The 16321-nt window shown below is 45.3% G+C and overlaps 1 protein-coding gene across 1 annotated transcript in view; it reads right to left on the bottom strand.

Moving 5' to 3' along the window:
* Positions 1–16321, bottom strand: part of LOC137425150 (uncharacterized) — a 510298-nt gene that overhangs the window by 11843 nt on the left and 482134 nt on the right. The gene's annotated exons all lie outside the window — the stretch shown is intronic.

Below are 16321 nucleotides of genomic sequence, written 5' to 3'. Positions count from 1 at the left end.
TAGTGTCGTCGCATCATTCCTAACTTCTGAAACAATCATCATTCTTCTGAAAATAAATTATATTCAGGTATAAGAATGATGTGACAGACAGTTGCGTGCTTGGATTTTATGAATACCAGTTATAAAAACAAGCGTGAGGGGCAGTTTTGAAACAAAAACATTCAAAACAAAAGGATTTTTTCTCTCGAAAACAAGAAACGATTACAAGGATTATAACTGATTGCAGATGGTGAGTGAAGGGAAGTTTAGTGGAGTAAATGAGCATTAAATAGTTGATAGTGGCAGAAGACATGAGCAAACGGTGGAAAATGAATCAGCTCAAGTTAACGGTCGCATCTGTCCGTCTGAGTCATACAGATCAGCACCGAGCAAGATTAATGAAGGGAAATGTTACTGACACACAGAGCTCATGGCAAACAACATTGGATGTGAATAATAAAAATAATAATATCTGCATTTAAATACTCTTTTTAGGATAATTAAATCACAACACTTATATTATTAATAACTAGAGAGTTCATAGAACTCCCCACACAGTGTTTAAGTATACACAAGAGGGCCTTGCCGTTCGCAGGTGTTACGTTCTTGAAAATCCCAGCGAATCGCAAATGCACAAAGTTGGGGGATAATGTGGAAAATAGGATTAGGGACTTCTACTTTAAAATTTGTCCAAACTGTACCCTTAATTAACATGTTTGTACATTGTTTTTCTGTTATTTGTTTTCACGAATAAAAGTTAAGAACATAAAATAAAACGTTATTTTTCTGTATTAACTAGAACGGCACTCAGTAGAGAGCTATGATGTCATGTCTAATAACTATGATGTCATGTCATAACAATGGCATGTCTAATGTCTAATAACCTCCGTCTGGTTGGCCATATCACTCAATGGTGAAGAATCACTTAAAAATTTTTCAAGCTGGACCTGGATCCAGATCTTCACCAAAATCGAAGCAATTCTTCCTTGTAACACACCCAACCGGTCCAACAAGTTTCGTCCAAATCCGTCCACAACCTTTTGAGATATCCTGCTATGTATCGTTTTTGGTCCTATCTCCCCATGGTGAAGAATCACTTAAAACATTCTACTAGCCGGATCCGAATCTTCACCAAAATCTAATCATTTCGGCTTTGTCACACACGCTACATCTCTGCCAAATTTCGTCCGAATCCGTCCACAACCTTTTGAGATATCCTGCTATGTATCGTTTTTGGCCCTATCTCCCAATGGTGAAGAATCACTTAAAACATTCTAGTAGCCGGATCCGAATCTTCACCAAAATCTAATTATTTCGTCCTTGTCACACACACAAACCTGTCCAACAAGTTTCGTCCAAATCCGTCCACAACCTTTTGAGATATCCTGCTATGTATCGTTTTTGACCCTATCTCCCCATGGTGAAGAATCACTTAAAACATTCTAGTAGCCGGATCCGAATCATCACCAAAATCTAATCATTTCGGCTTTGTCACACACGCTACATCTCTGCCAAATTTCGTCCGAATCCGTCCACAACTTTTTAAGTATTTTGTTCACAAACGGACAAACAAACAGACAGACAGGGGTGAAAACATAACCTTCATCCACCTTTGGTGGCGGAGGTATTAACATATATTTTCTTGAGTTAAGATCATGAAACTTATCTGAATTAATAATGACTAGCCGAAACCCGTGGAACATCCACGGAAGGGAGGATGTGGTGTATGGATAGAGTGTACCATTATGGATGGCATAGGGGATTTGCTTGTCCGAGTAAGAGTTAGGAAGAAAGATGAGAATGAAGAGTGCGTATATGAACAACGATCGCCGACACCGGCACAAATGCATGCTCTGGATTGTCCACTTAGTGGACGGCTTGCTTTCGCCTCGCCTGTCCAATCAGCGGACGGCTTGCTTCGCCTTCGCCCAGCAGACGCCAATACGATGGCGTCGTAAGATGGCGTCGTATCGGCAGTTAATCGGATGCTTTTGGGCCCCAACGTCAGCTAATTCAGATTTTTCGAGTATGTCTGTACGTCATAAACAAAGAGCGCGGTTCGTAGATTGTAAATCCATTAGTGCCATGGGCATCGGGTCACTGGGTGCGGCGTAAAAGGGATAACAAAGTCGAGTCCTTACGCTATTATTATATGGATGATAAACTGCATCCAATAATGCAATGGTGATGTGATGATGGCGACGCTAAAGACGAGTTGATGGAGATTATGGTGGTGATGATGTTGGCAGCTTTGAGGGGGGTTATTTTGTTGATTATTTTGAGGGGGGTTATGGCCCATATTAACAAGGTGAATAAATGTGGAAGATAGTTCGCCGACACGCGATTATTCGAGCGCATTGACTGCAATCCACAAACCTTGCCTCAATAAATTCATTTCGATAGAGTGAATCCATGAAAGGGAAACTCACAAACGGCAAGGCCCTGTACTACAATTTTAATAGAATAACGATTTTAAAAATCGATTTTAAAAATCCGGAAGTTCCGTGCCACTGAAGCAGTCTTATACACCAACCACCCTTACACACTCTAATAAGATGACGTTGAACCGCAATTTAGGAGATGGAGGGTTTATTGAACACCAGAGAACACAGTTCACAGAAGCCTGGTGTTGGCTTAGCGGTTAGGGTGCCGGCTTGGGATCCTAGGATCCTGGGTTCCAATCCCGGTCAATCACTGAATTAACGCCAGGTGGGTCGACTCAGCCTGTCATCCTTCCGACGTCGGCAAATTGAGTACCACTTCTCAATGGTAATTCCCTGTGTGTCACAAGAGGCGACTAACAGGGTTGGCATCAGACCATCAGAACAGGAAGGCCATAAAACATTGCTTCAAAAAGGGACCACGGTGCCCAAAAAAGGAAAAAAGGCCAATCCCTGCTCTGCGGGAAAATGGCCTCTAAAGGCGGGTCATAGAACACAGTGTCAGTCAGGAGTGCGTTGAGTTACCAAGCAACTAGCTAGCACTTGTCAAGCCAGCTGTTCCTTACCAATGGTTTCAAATGGAGTGCTTCATTGAATGCATTGCCACTTGGTGAGGGCTCCACAAGAAACCTGATAACTGAACACACCCCAGCATAGTACATAGCCATATCAGCAGCCTCTTCTTCACTCGCTATGCATCCTCTCACATGCCACGCCATGCCCTCTCATGCTCTATATCAATATATAGCATGATTATTGGAAGTATTATGAAGGTGATTCTTGTTTCCATCGGTAATGAGATGTAGTCTTAAAGTACACAATTCAATTTAAATAAAGGTTTAAAGGTGTATAAATAAATGTATTTTGGGTTTTACGTAGTGTCTATTACTTCACCCTATCTAACACGGCACATTAGTTATTCGTGCCTGCTGTTTGTGTCCTTTATAAAAAGTCATGTACTTTATAAATGTACCTTAAAAACATTAAGTTTCCTGTTGGGAATGATTTTCAATTTTGTTTGACTGCCAGGCAGAGAAAGTAAAAATATTATCTCACCCATTCTCTGCGCATGTGCGGTCGGGACGAAGCCAGAGACGAAGTACTGCTAAATTACAGATTAATTTTCCGATTTGTGTTTAAAATATAACATGCAATTTAAATAATCTGTTTCTCGATGATAAAAAGATGATCATAAACTGTTCAGATGGCGGATAGAAACCAATTGCTTATTCGGTGTGTCTGTCGATCTGTCTGTCCGTCTATGTGAAACACCAATCATGCCCAAACTACTGGGCCAATTGCCACCAAACTTGACACATATATCAAATTGGACATCCTGGTGAACATAGGCTACTTGGTTTTTTTATGACCATGGCTAATGATGATATCGCTAAATTGAATTCAAAATTATATTGTGGCAGTTTGTGGGTGAGGCCTCGACACCACCTGTTCCCGCCGCCTCCCAACGGTCAACCCGAGTCACCTACCCTCTCCACCTCACATCTCCGAGCCTAAAATTGCAAGATTTGTGTGAGAACTGTGATGTCCCATCGAGATGCCTCCCCTCTAAGGTGAGCCCCTTGCCCTGCTTCATTCTCATCGAAGCTAAACCTTTAACCCCTGCCACATCCTTATTCTGCAATTTCATGTTTCCCCGTCCAGAACTTTTCATCCATTCGACAAAGCCTCCCATCTGCAGACAATGGCTCCAGTGCACCACTAATGTGCACACGTGTAGCCAGGTGTACCCAGATACACACGTGTACCCAGCCAGGGTGCGAAAGTAGGGTTACCATATTTTAACAGAATTTTAAAAAAAGAGGACACTCCGGAGTGGTCATGTGTTATTGGTGTGTGTTCGTGAGGGAGTTGTCCTGCCCGGTTCGTGCGAGATGGACCGGGGACTTCCCTCTGGCCAACCCGATGGCACACAGGATTAATGGTTGTGGATGTTGGAGAAAGGGAAGAGTCTCCTTCAAAATGCTCTGGTGGGGGTGGGGGAGACTTTGTTCAAACATTTCCTGCAGTCAGTGCGCCCCACCCCACACAACCTAGACATGCTTTGGAGGTGGCGTGATGCCATTTTTGGACTCTTGTGAAGGCCCAATGAGGTGTGCTGGATGTCCCGGTGGGTGCGCCAATCCAGGTGGCATCCTCCCTCTCGGACAGGGTGGTTGCCATGGGGCACCATTTCATTTCTTCCCCGGTTCGGAAGTGTGGGACTTGTGTGAAAATTCCATTGCTTGGCTGAGATGTGTATTTTGAAAGGGTTTGTTATAAAGAAAAATATGTTTTTTTTGTGAGTGACTTTATTGTGTTGTTGTCTTTTTCTGAAGCTTAAAACGTTCTTTGATAACAAGTGTTTTTATTTAAGTTTTCTATGTCCAGGTCCTGTGGAGTGATGCATTACATTATCCCAAGGTTTTTACGGCATAGCTCATAGGGCTAAGCAGTCGAGAACAGTGTTTGTCCGTCCGTATGTATGTACGTCCCCTCAAACTTATACCAATCAGAGCTGAGGATATCGTCACATGACAGGGTGATGTGATTACGTCTGATGTCATTATGGCAGTACGGCGGCTGACTCTCCACACTCCGCCATTTTAATTCCAATTTCGTTCAAGCCAAACATATCGTCGAACCTGTCATATATCACAATCGCCATGCTCTACCGTAACGTATTTCATTCAGTGTGAAACATAAACAGACCGATTGTTAAAATGACCATCAAATATAGAAAGAATCGGCGTTATGTCTCTTCCAACAATACAATACGCATAGGCCTTAGGCATTATGCTTCACCTTCGGACCGCTTTTTTATTTTTTATTATCTTTTCTTTTTTTGTATACAAGATCGAGACTCGTGAATGAACTAACATTAAGCACACAAAAAGTCAAACCGAGACATAAAACACAAAATAAGGGGAGCGGTAGACAAGATGGGGAGAGAAGGGGAAGGACACAAACACAACATTTGAGAGCAGGGACATCGAGAGAACTGTGGGAGGGAGAGGGCTTGGGGGTAGGTGGGAGAGGTATAAAACATATCGACACTGCAAGGACTTCCAGGAAAGAAGTTGGAATTTCAAAAAAGTGGATCTGGGGTGAATTAGCGGGGGTAGAAAAGATAAAGGTTTTGGATGGGGGAAGATAAGAGATGGTGGTGAACAGCCGTTTTAAAGACCTGGAGGGAGGAGTGGGATTGAAGGGAGTGGGGGAGTTTGTTCTAGAGGCGGGAGAAAAGGGGAATGAAAGAGTGAAGGTGAGCAGAGAGCCTAGATTTTGGCAGTTTAACCATAAGAGGGTTGCTGGCAGATCTTTTGCGACCTGTAGGAATATTTGGGGGACAGAGCACAGAGACAGCTGGGGGAGAAAAGCCGGAGAGGATTCGGTAGAAGACATAAAGACCACCAACCTGCCTGCGGTGAGTGAGTGAAAGGCCCTCGGAGTTAGCTTCATCGCAGGAGAATCCAATGATTCTGAAAGCTTTGGTTTCAACAGCGTGAAGCGGCGCTAGGTGTGAGGCAGGAGCACCGGCCCAGAGGGGGGAACAGTATTCCATTGAGCTGCGGATGAAAGCCTTGTATGTGGTGAGGAGCTCAGGTGTGCCAAGGAAGGATTTCGCACGACGGAGGATGCCCAGTCGGCGACTGGCTTTGGAGGCCAGCTTGGAAATGTTGTTTTCCCAAGAAAGATCATGGCAGATAGTGAGACCCAAAAGCTTGAGCGACAGAACTTCTTGTAGAGGATTGTTGAGAAAGTAGATGGGAGGGTTTTCCAGTCGGTCTTTTCGGAGAGACATAGTAAGAGTGCGAGATTTGTCAGGATTGAAAGACATGTTCCACTTGTTTGACCAGTCTGTGATTTTGTCCAGGTCTGCAGAGAGTGAGGAGGCTGCAGACTGCCGATCTGAGGGATGAGGAATGGAGCGGCAGAGATTGGTCATCAGCAATGAGATAGAGAGGATTTTCCAGAGAGTCGGAGAGATCATTGATGAAGACCAGAAAAAGCACAGGGCCCAGAACACTACCTTGAGGAACTCCAGCCAGAACAGGCAGGGGAGATGAGAGAAATCCATTCAGGGCCACACGTTGACTTCGACCAAAAAGTGAGTCACACCCGCTTCGGACAAATTAAGCCCAGGTTTGTTAATACAGTAGTGTATCGTTTCAGTAGTATCATTTTCGTGATAATAATAATAATATAGTAAATATAACCATAACACTTTAATCCCAATGTCGTGAATGGAAATTTAATGGATTGAAGTGGTGTATGGTTCATGATCAATGATGAGCGGTGTTTGGCACTATCTCTATAAAAAAGGAGGAGTGTCTCTGTGTGTGTGTGTGTGTCTGTCTGGATGTCCGCTTATAACTCAAGAACTACACATCGGAGAAAAGTTTTAGACACAGATTCGGAATCAGCATAAAATCCCGGTGGTTTTATGCTACGTTTTATTTTAAAATCAATGGTTTAAAAAAACCACGCCAGCTGCAATTCCATGGTGTAGTTTGTGACGGCACTAGACGTTCAGGGTGTATTGCAATGGTTTGTCGGGTTTGGCTGTGGGTCCAGAATAGCTCCCATTTCCTTATGTTCTTCCACTTTTATTTTGATTCTTCTGTTACAACGCCTTCCTTATCTACCTTATATCCCCCTGACGAGGCCTCTACATAATTTCATGCGGCAGAATTTCGTGCATTTTGAGTGAAAGAAGTGAGACGAAGTTGTAGGAGGAAGAAGAGGCGCGGTCACTGTGGAGGCCTCGATCGTGAGTGGAAATGGTGGGAATTGCGTTTGTATCGCAAAGTAAAGGATCTGCATTCATTTCTGAACTTGCATTGGTGGATTGTTATACATCTGCATTATTTTTCATAAAAAAACCTTATGTTGAACTTGAAGGCTCTAAGCATGGACTATATATATAGCCCTCATTGAGGTAAAAATAAAAGTAAAAAGCCTGCTATTGCTTGCCAAGCTAGCCGTTCCCCCCCCTCCCCCCTCCCCCTCCCCTCCCCTCCCCCTCCCCCCTCCCCTCCCCCCCCTCCCCCTCCCCTCCCCCTCCCCTCCCCTCCCCTCCCCCTCCCCTCCCCCTCCCCCCTCCCCCCTCCCCTCCCCCCCCCTCCCCCCTCCCCTCCCCCCTCCCCTCCCCCCCCCTCCCCCCTCCCCTCCCCCCTCCCCTCCCCCCCCTCACCCCTCCCCCCCTCCCCTCCCCCCCTCACCCCTTCCCCTCCACTCCCCCCTCCCCTCCCCCTCCCCCTCACCTCCCCCCCTCCCCCTCCACTCCCCCTCCCCCTCACCTCCCCCCCTCCCCTCTCCTCCTCCCCCTCCCTCCTCTTCTCCCCTCCTCCCCCTCCCTCCTCTTCTCCCCTCCCCCCCTCTTCTCACCTCCCCCCCTATTCTCCCCTCCCCACCCTCTCCTCCCCTCCCCCCCCGTTCCCCTCCCCTTCCTCCTCCCCTCCCTTCCCCCGCCCGGCAATGCCGGGTACTTCCCATGGCCAGCTGTACGTGGGCTGCTCGAGGGTTGGAAAACCAAGCAATCTTTATGTCTTGGCACCAAGTAAGAAAACCAGAAATGTTGTATACCAAGATGTTTTGAGAAATTGACAATTGACAAAACGTCATGTAGGAAATGTACTGTGATATTGCTCTAAGATATACATGTTCTTTTCATCATATATTTGTCTTATTCTTATTCAACCCGGGCGAAGCCGGGTACCTCAGCTAGTTGTTAATAACCGAGGAAGTAAGGAATTCGCCTCGGTTTTTTTAAATAGTAATATCTTTTTCGCAATAATGATAACGTAACGTAAATAATATAGTAATTCTAATCGTAACACTAATCCCTTCGTAGTGACTGCAAACTTACTGGAAGTTAAAATATATCATTTTCTGCATATTAAAGTTGCGGCAGTTTTGTGTCCTTTATGTCATTACGTCTATGATGTCATTATGGCGGCTGAGTCCTCCGACCAACATTTTTATTTACTAGTAGGCCTACACCCGCTCACTATGGGAGTTGCAGGAAGGGTCATTCCTCTGGGGTATATAGATTACAGTCGATCTATGGTCGTGTCTCAAGAACATTGGGTGTGTGTTCATTTACCAAGTTTCTTGTGGAGAAATCGCCAAGTGGTTTAAGCATTCGAGCAAGCACTCCATTCAAAACCCTTCAGGAATGGCTGGCCTGGCAAGCGCTAGCTAGCTGCTTAGTAAATGAGCACACCTCCAACCCTTGTGGGGTATATAGATTACAGTAAATCTTCCCTCAGTTCTGTAAGTAAAACTTACCTCATGGACGTCGGGATTTCTCCAAATTTCTTTGTTTAATGTCGTAAACACCATTAGCAACTGTTTAAAAATCTAATCATATGTGTTTGTGATTTATAGTATTTAACAAGCCCGGCTATGCCATTGTTAGACTTTTGGTCTTGTTTGTATTTGGGTGGAAAGACTCTGTGACCCCACTCTGTGACCCCACAAGTGGGGTTTGAACCCCACATGCCGCCCCCTCAGGATTGTGGAGTTCAACGGTCGTTTGTCTGGTTCTGCTGCATCTCCCTCCCTGGCTCAGCTGCTGCCCCCACCCCCACCCAAGTGGTTCTATTGCGCCTCCCCCCCCCACCTCGCCGGATCTCCACTCCCCCCCCCCCCCCCTTCTCAGTCATTGCCCCCGGAGCAACGCCGCATACCCCTACTTGTTAATAAACGGCATCTGCTCTGAGTCTGGGAGGTCGAAGTTTCAAACCTAGGTCGAGTCGTACAAAATTTTCATAAAATGGTACATGCTGCTTCCTTGCTCGACGCCCAGCATTTAATATGACAGAGCACGGACAAACAACCATATGTTGGCAATCGTATCACAGGCTTTGATGGGCTTAATGGCCCCCTCCTTTGTTGAAGTTCCTTGTAAGGCAACTCATATCGATATAATATTCTCCGTAGGTGATTCTGTCCATGGGTGTGGCCTCCTCCGTTGGGGGAATAGCTCCACCCATTCTGGATGGGTCTTCAAAAATAAAATCACCACCATTTTGTTTCCTTGCATAGCTTTGAGGCCTCTTTTGTAAAGGCCCGCGGTGACTTGCTCTCTCTCAATTTTATTTCAACTCTAATTCGATATCTCATTTCATTTTTCACAGTCGCTAACATGGTTTTAGACGCGGTTGCAAAAAACGGGAAGGAAATTCAATTAAAGTTACCGTTTATAGAACAAAATGCATTTTCGAAGGCCTGTAACATAAAGTCCATTGAGATTCTTTCACGGCTTTATCTCGACTCTAATTCACCATCTGATTTCATTTTTATCAATGGTTTTAGACTCAGTTTCAGCAATAATTGAGAAAATTCATGCATAGATGGGAAATTGCTGAGACATTTTAGAAATTTGCGGCACGATACATCATACACCGCCTAAAATAACAGATGGGAAAATGCTGAGATATATTAAAAATTTGCGGCACCGCCCAAATAACACAGACGGGAAAATGCCGAGATATATTTAAACTTTGCGGCGGACTTTTCCATTTGTAGCCCAGCAGATATGTGAAAAAATTGTGCTTTTGGTGATACAAGCATGAAATTTTGAACACTGATAGAGCATACTACTAGGAAGATTTTTGGATATAGGGGCATTCAAATCTTTTCCTAGGGACAAAATGGCGGCCATTTTAAAAATGGCCGTTTACGGATAATAAGATACACAGTACCGATGTCTATAAAACTAGATTTACTTATTGCTCAAGCACACCTATGATGTTTTTTTCACGTAAACAGGTTGTAAGATCATAATTAAATGTCAACAAACTCACATAACATTTATTTGGTCCTTATTCTTTACAAAAATAATTACTTTTTGAGCTATTTTGAGCAAACTCCAGAAACACAATGGAAATGAAGTGAAAATGCCACATTAACGCTGTGGAAGTGACTTTCACTATAAAACAGTCTACAAAACAGTCTTCCACATGTTTGTGTATATGTAACAGGTGTGTTATTCCTCCTGTATACTATCGTGTGCACTCCCCTGCACAGTGACACAGAGCTGAGCACTGGAGTGCGGCCTTAACACACTTGCACTGTTTCCTGCAACCCTTCTTGCATCCACATCTAATCAATTGTCGGCATGCCTCAGTTGCCTCTGTGAGGGTTGTCCAATATATCCCCCAGCCGTTATTACTCTGTTTCCAACCCCATTCACTTGGCGATGGGAGCTCAGGTGCGCAAATCATCATCTGGCCCCAACAAAAGCCGGCTTGGTAGGCAGCTCTCTTGATGTGTTGTCTGAGGGCTTCTTGCGTTGGTGGGATAGCCTCTATTGATCTACCAGTCTGGGTGAAGAGATGCTTGCGGGCATCGTTAACATGTTCCTGGCTGCTTGTTCGATCGTAGAGCAGAACAACAAAACGCTCCAGTGGATCCATGTTGTCATTTGCAGTTGAAATGGTTGGTGTGGCAGCCAGTGCGCAGAAAGCTGAGGTGACCTCATCATAGGCTTTCCATGTTTCCCATGCTGTTTTCTTCCCCCTTCCGCCGAAGCAGGACACGGTGTCACACCCAGTGAAGGCGTGGAAGAATGGCAACCCTCGGCACTTGTTTGGTCCCAGTGCCACAGCCATCTCGTGAGCTGCCAAGTGCCTGAAATTCTTCCCTGTGCCAAAAGCAACCCATAGTTCATCGATGTCAAGATATCCAGTTGCTGCCACTGCAAGGATCAAAACATATGTGTCCACTGTGCGGATTGACACCTTGGTATAGCCCTGTCTGACTGCATCTTGGACATGGAGTAGTATCCTTGTATCTGCCTCCTCGTGACTACACGGGGAAAGACCAGTAACATCTCGTGGCTGTGTACAAAAAACTTCTTTGTGGTTTGTGGTGACGATTTGCTTGTCAGTCTCAATGTTTGCTATCCTCGTTGCTAGAAAGTCAAACAACTCCACCTTGTTCTCGTCTATGCGAAGGAAGGCCTGCCAGTTTCGAGGGATGGAACTAGATGGCTCAACTCGTCTCCTGGTGCCTTTACCCCTCGTCTTCCTGGTGTCGGCTTTCAAACTGTCTGGGAAATATTCATCCCAGATAATATCAACCCTGCTCTTATTTTGTATCTGAGATGTGATGTATGGCAAGAATACTAGTGATGCATACTCAGAGAAGGTCTTCGCATTACGAGGTGCCAGCATGTTCACGATGGCTGCTCCATCCAGGATCATGACTTCAACAGGGGGGCTTACATCATCATTTTCCCGTGAGGTGATCAGATCTTCTAAGCACCCAACCAGATCAGACTTGGTTCCAAGCCGGATTTTGCCCATTTGTGACAATGCAGGGGGACAAGCTTGGTTTTCATGTGCAAAGAATTCATCAAGATCTCCATTCCGTGTCTGGGATGCAATAAACAGCCTGGAGAACAGAACGCAGTCATTCTTCAGAGATACCACCTTCAACTCTGTTCTTGACTTCTCTCTGACTGGGGGTCGGCTGAAGAGAGGGAGATTGTTTCTTTTTATTGGGTCAGTGATAGGCTTTGTCTGATGTACAAGCCTCTCGTTCACATATGTGTCATACTGTTCTTTTCCCAGCTTCTCGATCTGGTAAAGGGTGTTGATGACTGCTGGGTCTGCCAGGTCTCTGCTGTCTAGCACCAAGAGATCTTTGCTGTCGTCACAGAATGGGTTCCCCATCTCTCCTATGACACGGGTGAGTGCTCTCACATCTCGAGCAAAGGCTACCTGCGTGTGCTTTGTCTGTTCATGGTGTTTTAGTTCAGTTTTCCTAATTCTTTTTTCTGTTGTGGCCTCGAACTGACCTGGATTCAGAATATCGATTGCTTTCTTGATGACATCCATGGAGTGACGAATCATTGCCACAGATTTTGCCTGGTCATAGAAGAGAGGCAGCAATGAAGTTAAGGCCACACTACACTCTGGTTCTTCTGGAATAGACTGCTTGCTGGCATGGTATCCAGCCCATGATACTGTCTCGTCTCCCTTAAGTGGTGTGTCAGATAGCACTGTCTTCTCCATCTGCTCCAGCCACCGGTCAAAATGCAAGATAATGAACACAATTAAGAACAAACAAGTCCACACAAGTTAACAAGTCTTGGTTATTTAGGTACACATATAACTGTCCACAGTTCAAACACAATAATCAGTTACCTGTACTCAATCTGCATTGCTTCAGGGATGAGTTGGCAGTTGCTTTTGTTGGGACCCGCTAGCTTGGGTACAGGTGGGTCACATTTACCCAGAACAACAGGAGGTACGATGGGTGTATGACTGTGGCAGGTGTGCATCTGTTGTTGATGTGTCATCTGGGTTTACCCGTTGAACTCCACGGCTATCGCTATTTGGGTGCTGGAAAAGTGAAATGCCAGTGCCATGGAAGGAGTCGTGGGCACTTGTTGAACTGGGGTTATGATCAATGTTATCCACTGCCCCAGTTGTGAAGAGGTCACTTTTTAGCTCAGGGGGGGCAAACTGTACCCTCATTTTGGAAGAAACGGCAGATTCTGTTCCCCAAGTCCGTGGAGATGCTAAGCACCCTGTCATAGGAGATCGAGAGACCCAGGTTGAACATAGTATCAACCAGGTCTCTTTTTCGAGTCTTTGTGTGGATAAGGGTGCCCAGGTACACAGGCAGGGGAGTCTCCCGATTGTGACTGTGCCTCGTGGACGTGGTAGTACTGCTACTCTCTCTGCGGCGTGAGTAACTGTTGAACATAAGGAGTTGTGAGATTGTGAGAGTAGGTGTTGATACCGACGAGTGGCTTGACTGCTCTTGGATGTTAGGACCATTCAAGATCATAGAAACTAGTGATACAAGCGAATTAGGTACCGAATGTTCTTGGCAGTGGGCTTCAAATGAACCACTAAATGTTGAGTTCATTTTCAACATGTCTACGAACTATATTTGCGGCTCTAGCAAGACAAACTCCATCACTGTCAGTGTCGTGATCACATGCCTTCTGAAGGGCTGAGCCAACATCCTGGTTGAAAGCAAGCAGAATATCTCGACCGGACATGTGCTCCTCTAGGTCTGGAAAATATGTCATGATTCGATCTTTGAGTTTGGTGGAGTGGACACGCCTGGTCAAGACTGTTCCAAGCTGTTCCAGCCTGGTGGTGTATAGTCTTGCTAGGTCCACCAGCTTGAACACTGGTGTCACAAGAGCATCTGTGCGGGCATCATCGATGTAGGACACTAGCTCTCCAAGTGCTATACCGTGATTGATATCATCTTGTTCATTCAGTGTTGTGCTTGTGGCCCTTGCTTTGTTATAAAGTGACACCAGACACTTCACGTGGTACTGTGCATCTTGTGCTATAAGGTCACCTGCACTCAGTTTAGCAAGAAGTGCCTGATCTCCTAGTTTCAGGGCAGCTGTCCTGACATGTTTATCGAGGTCGAAGGTGGAAGCTTTTCGCAGAGAATTAGTACCCGCTGGTTTGTCACAAAAGAAACACTTTTCAGGCTGTGGCTGTGTGTGGTCTACATGTACTCTGTGACGGGTGTACTTTCTTGAGACACTTGCGGTTTCTTCACTAGACGTTTCTCTTTTTTGTGCCCGATGCAGTTCAGTTTTGTTGTATTTCAGTCTGCATGAATCATGCCACTTAGCCTTGTGGCTCTGGAAGGTTGACTGGATACCTTCACCATCGTCCAGGCGGGACAGTTCTAGAGATTTTGGCAGGCAGCCCATCTGGCTGAAGGTGAGGAGATAATCTGCAAGAGTTTGGTATCCGGACCCTGTGGTTCGCTTGGAATCAGCTGGACAGGCAAGGGCCTCATCGGTGACCTCCTGACATAACACACACTTCTCCCAATCTGTCAGATAAGGCATGTTTGTTCCAGATGTACTAGGGCTTTGGGGGTCTAATAGCTTGAAATTTTTGTTGGCCATTGTCAATTAAGCATTATCCACCACCACCATCCAATCAATATACAAATTGGGAACCAAATCTAGGTAGCTACTACAGTCAATGAGCGAAGGTGCAGTGCAGTCGAGTTATCATCTGAAAAAGAAATACATACATTATTATCATAAATATAGTAATTCGCTTTCGTAACTTTTCACTAGCCTTGCATTGTTCCTTATAGTCACCTAGTCTATGATAGGAAAGTTCATAAAGCTACATCAAAGTTGTTCATATAAAGGTATTGAACCAAAATTACACCCAGGAGAAATCAGATAGTCATGCAAAGTTAAATAATTAAACCGCTAGACCAGTCCTGTCTATTGCAATGGTAAACCATTTGTTCTGCCCCTTATAGGCCACCGTAGATTCCAATTTTGAACCCAGTATGAAGGTATTGCATAGCATGTACATGACAATTTATAATATGCTCATTACATTGTGTTTCAAAGCAGCACAAATGACAAGTCTGAAATAATAGGTAAATATGTCCTTCTTAGCCGCCATTTTGTAAAATGGCCGCCATTTTGGGCCAAGGAGAAATCTGGAATGCCCCTACATCCAAATTTCACTGTAAGGGTATGCCCTAACTGTGTGCCAAGTTTCATGCTTGTATCATCAAAGGCACAATTCTACCACAATTCTTCACATATCTGCCGGACTATTGATGACAGTCATCACGATGAAATGTTTAATTTAGACGTAGTCACAATAAAAAGTCAACAATGTGGGGAGAGGGGCAGAGCTTCGTTCACGTATCGCCACAGACGGGAAAATGCCGAGATATATGAAAAATTCTCAGCTGAATATATTTAAAATTCCCGTGAACTCTCCCCCATGTGTGTGACCCACTCTCCCCCGTGTGTGTGACCAACTCTCCCCCATATGTGTGTGTGACCCACCCCCCCCACCCCCATGTGTGTGACCCACTCCCCCGTGTGTGTCTGTGACCCACTCCCCCGTGTGTGTCTGTGACCCACTCCCTCGTGTGTGTCTGTGACCCACTCCCCTGTGTGTGTGTGTGACCCACTCCCCTGTGTGTGTGTGTGACCCACTGCCCCATGTGTGACCCACTCCCCTGTGGGTGATCCACTTCCCGGTGCAGTGTGCGTGATGTGGGAGGGATGGGAAAGGGGAGGGAGAGGGAGAGGATTTGAGCTTTTAAAGTCACATTTTACATTAGGTGTAATGACACATTTCAAACTGTATTTCTCATGTGCACGCACATGCATTCACATGTTATCAGAAGTAAATACATTGTGTAGATTACATCATTTGTGGATGTGATAAATTGCCAGAAACCATTTTGTAAAACAGAATGTGCAGCATCTAAATGAAGATGTCCAAATGTCACACACGTCCATACCCGTGGGATTCCCACGGGTGACTCCACTGGTCTTATTATAATAGAGCAAACGTATAATATGGTTATGTTTATATGGACCAAAACGTCTTCTTCTTCTTCAAATAAAATTAACACCCAAACCGCAGTCCGTGAACTCTTAATTACGTTTAGATTGCTGAGACCCCTCAGACCTTTGACGACCCTTTAAGTCCCCAAGACCCTTAAGCCCACCAAGACCCCCAAAGATCCAAAATACCCCAAAGACCCCAAAGACCCAAAATACCCTGAGGATCCAAAAGACCCTGAAGACCCAAATGGCCATGAAGACCCCAAAAACCCCAAAGACACAAAACACCCTGAAGACCCAAAATACCCCGAAGACCCAAAACACCCCGAAGACCCAAAACACCGCAAAGACCCCGAAGTCCCAAAACACCCCGAAGACCCAAAAGATCCCAAAGACCCCCAAAAAAACCCAATGACCCAAAGACCCCGAAGACCCAAAATACCCTGAAGACCCAAAACAGCCTGATGACGGAAAACACCCTGTAGACCACAAAGACCCAAAATACCCCAAAGACCGAAAACATCCCAAAGACCCAAAACATCCCAAAGACCCAAAATGCCCTTAAAGGCCAAGA

Source organism: Myxine glutinosa, chromosome 4 (genome assembly GCF_964187855.1).
Source record: "Myxine glutinosa chromosome 4, kmMyxGlut1.1, whole genome shotgun sequence".
Taxonomy (NCBI): Eukaryota; Metazoa; Chordata; class Myxini; order Myxiniformes; family Myxinidae; genus Myxine; species Myxine glutinosa.
This window is presented reverse-complemented; position numbering and strand designations above follow the sequence as displayed.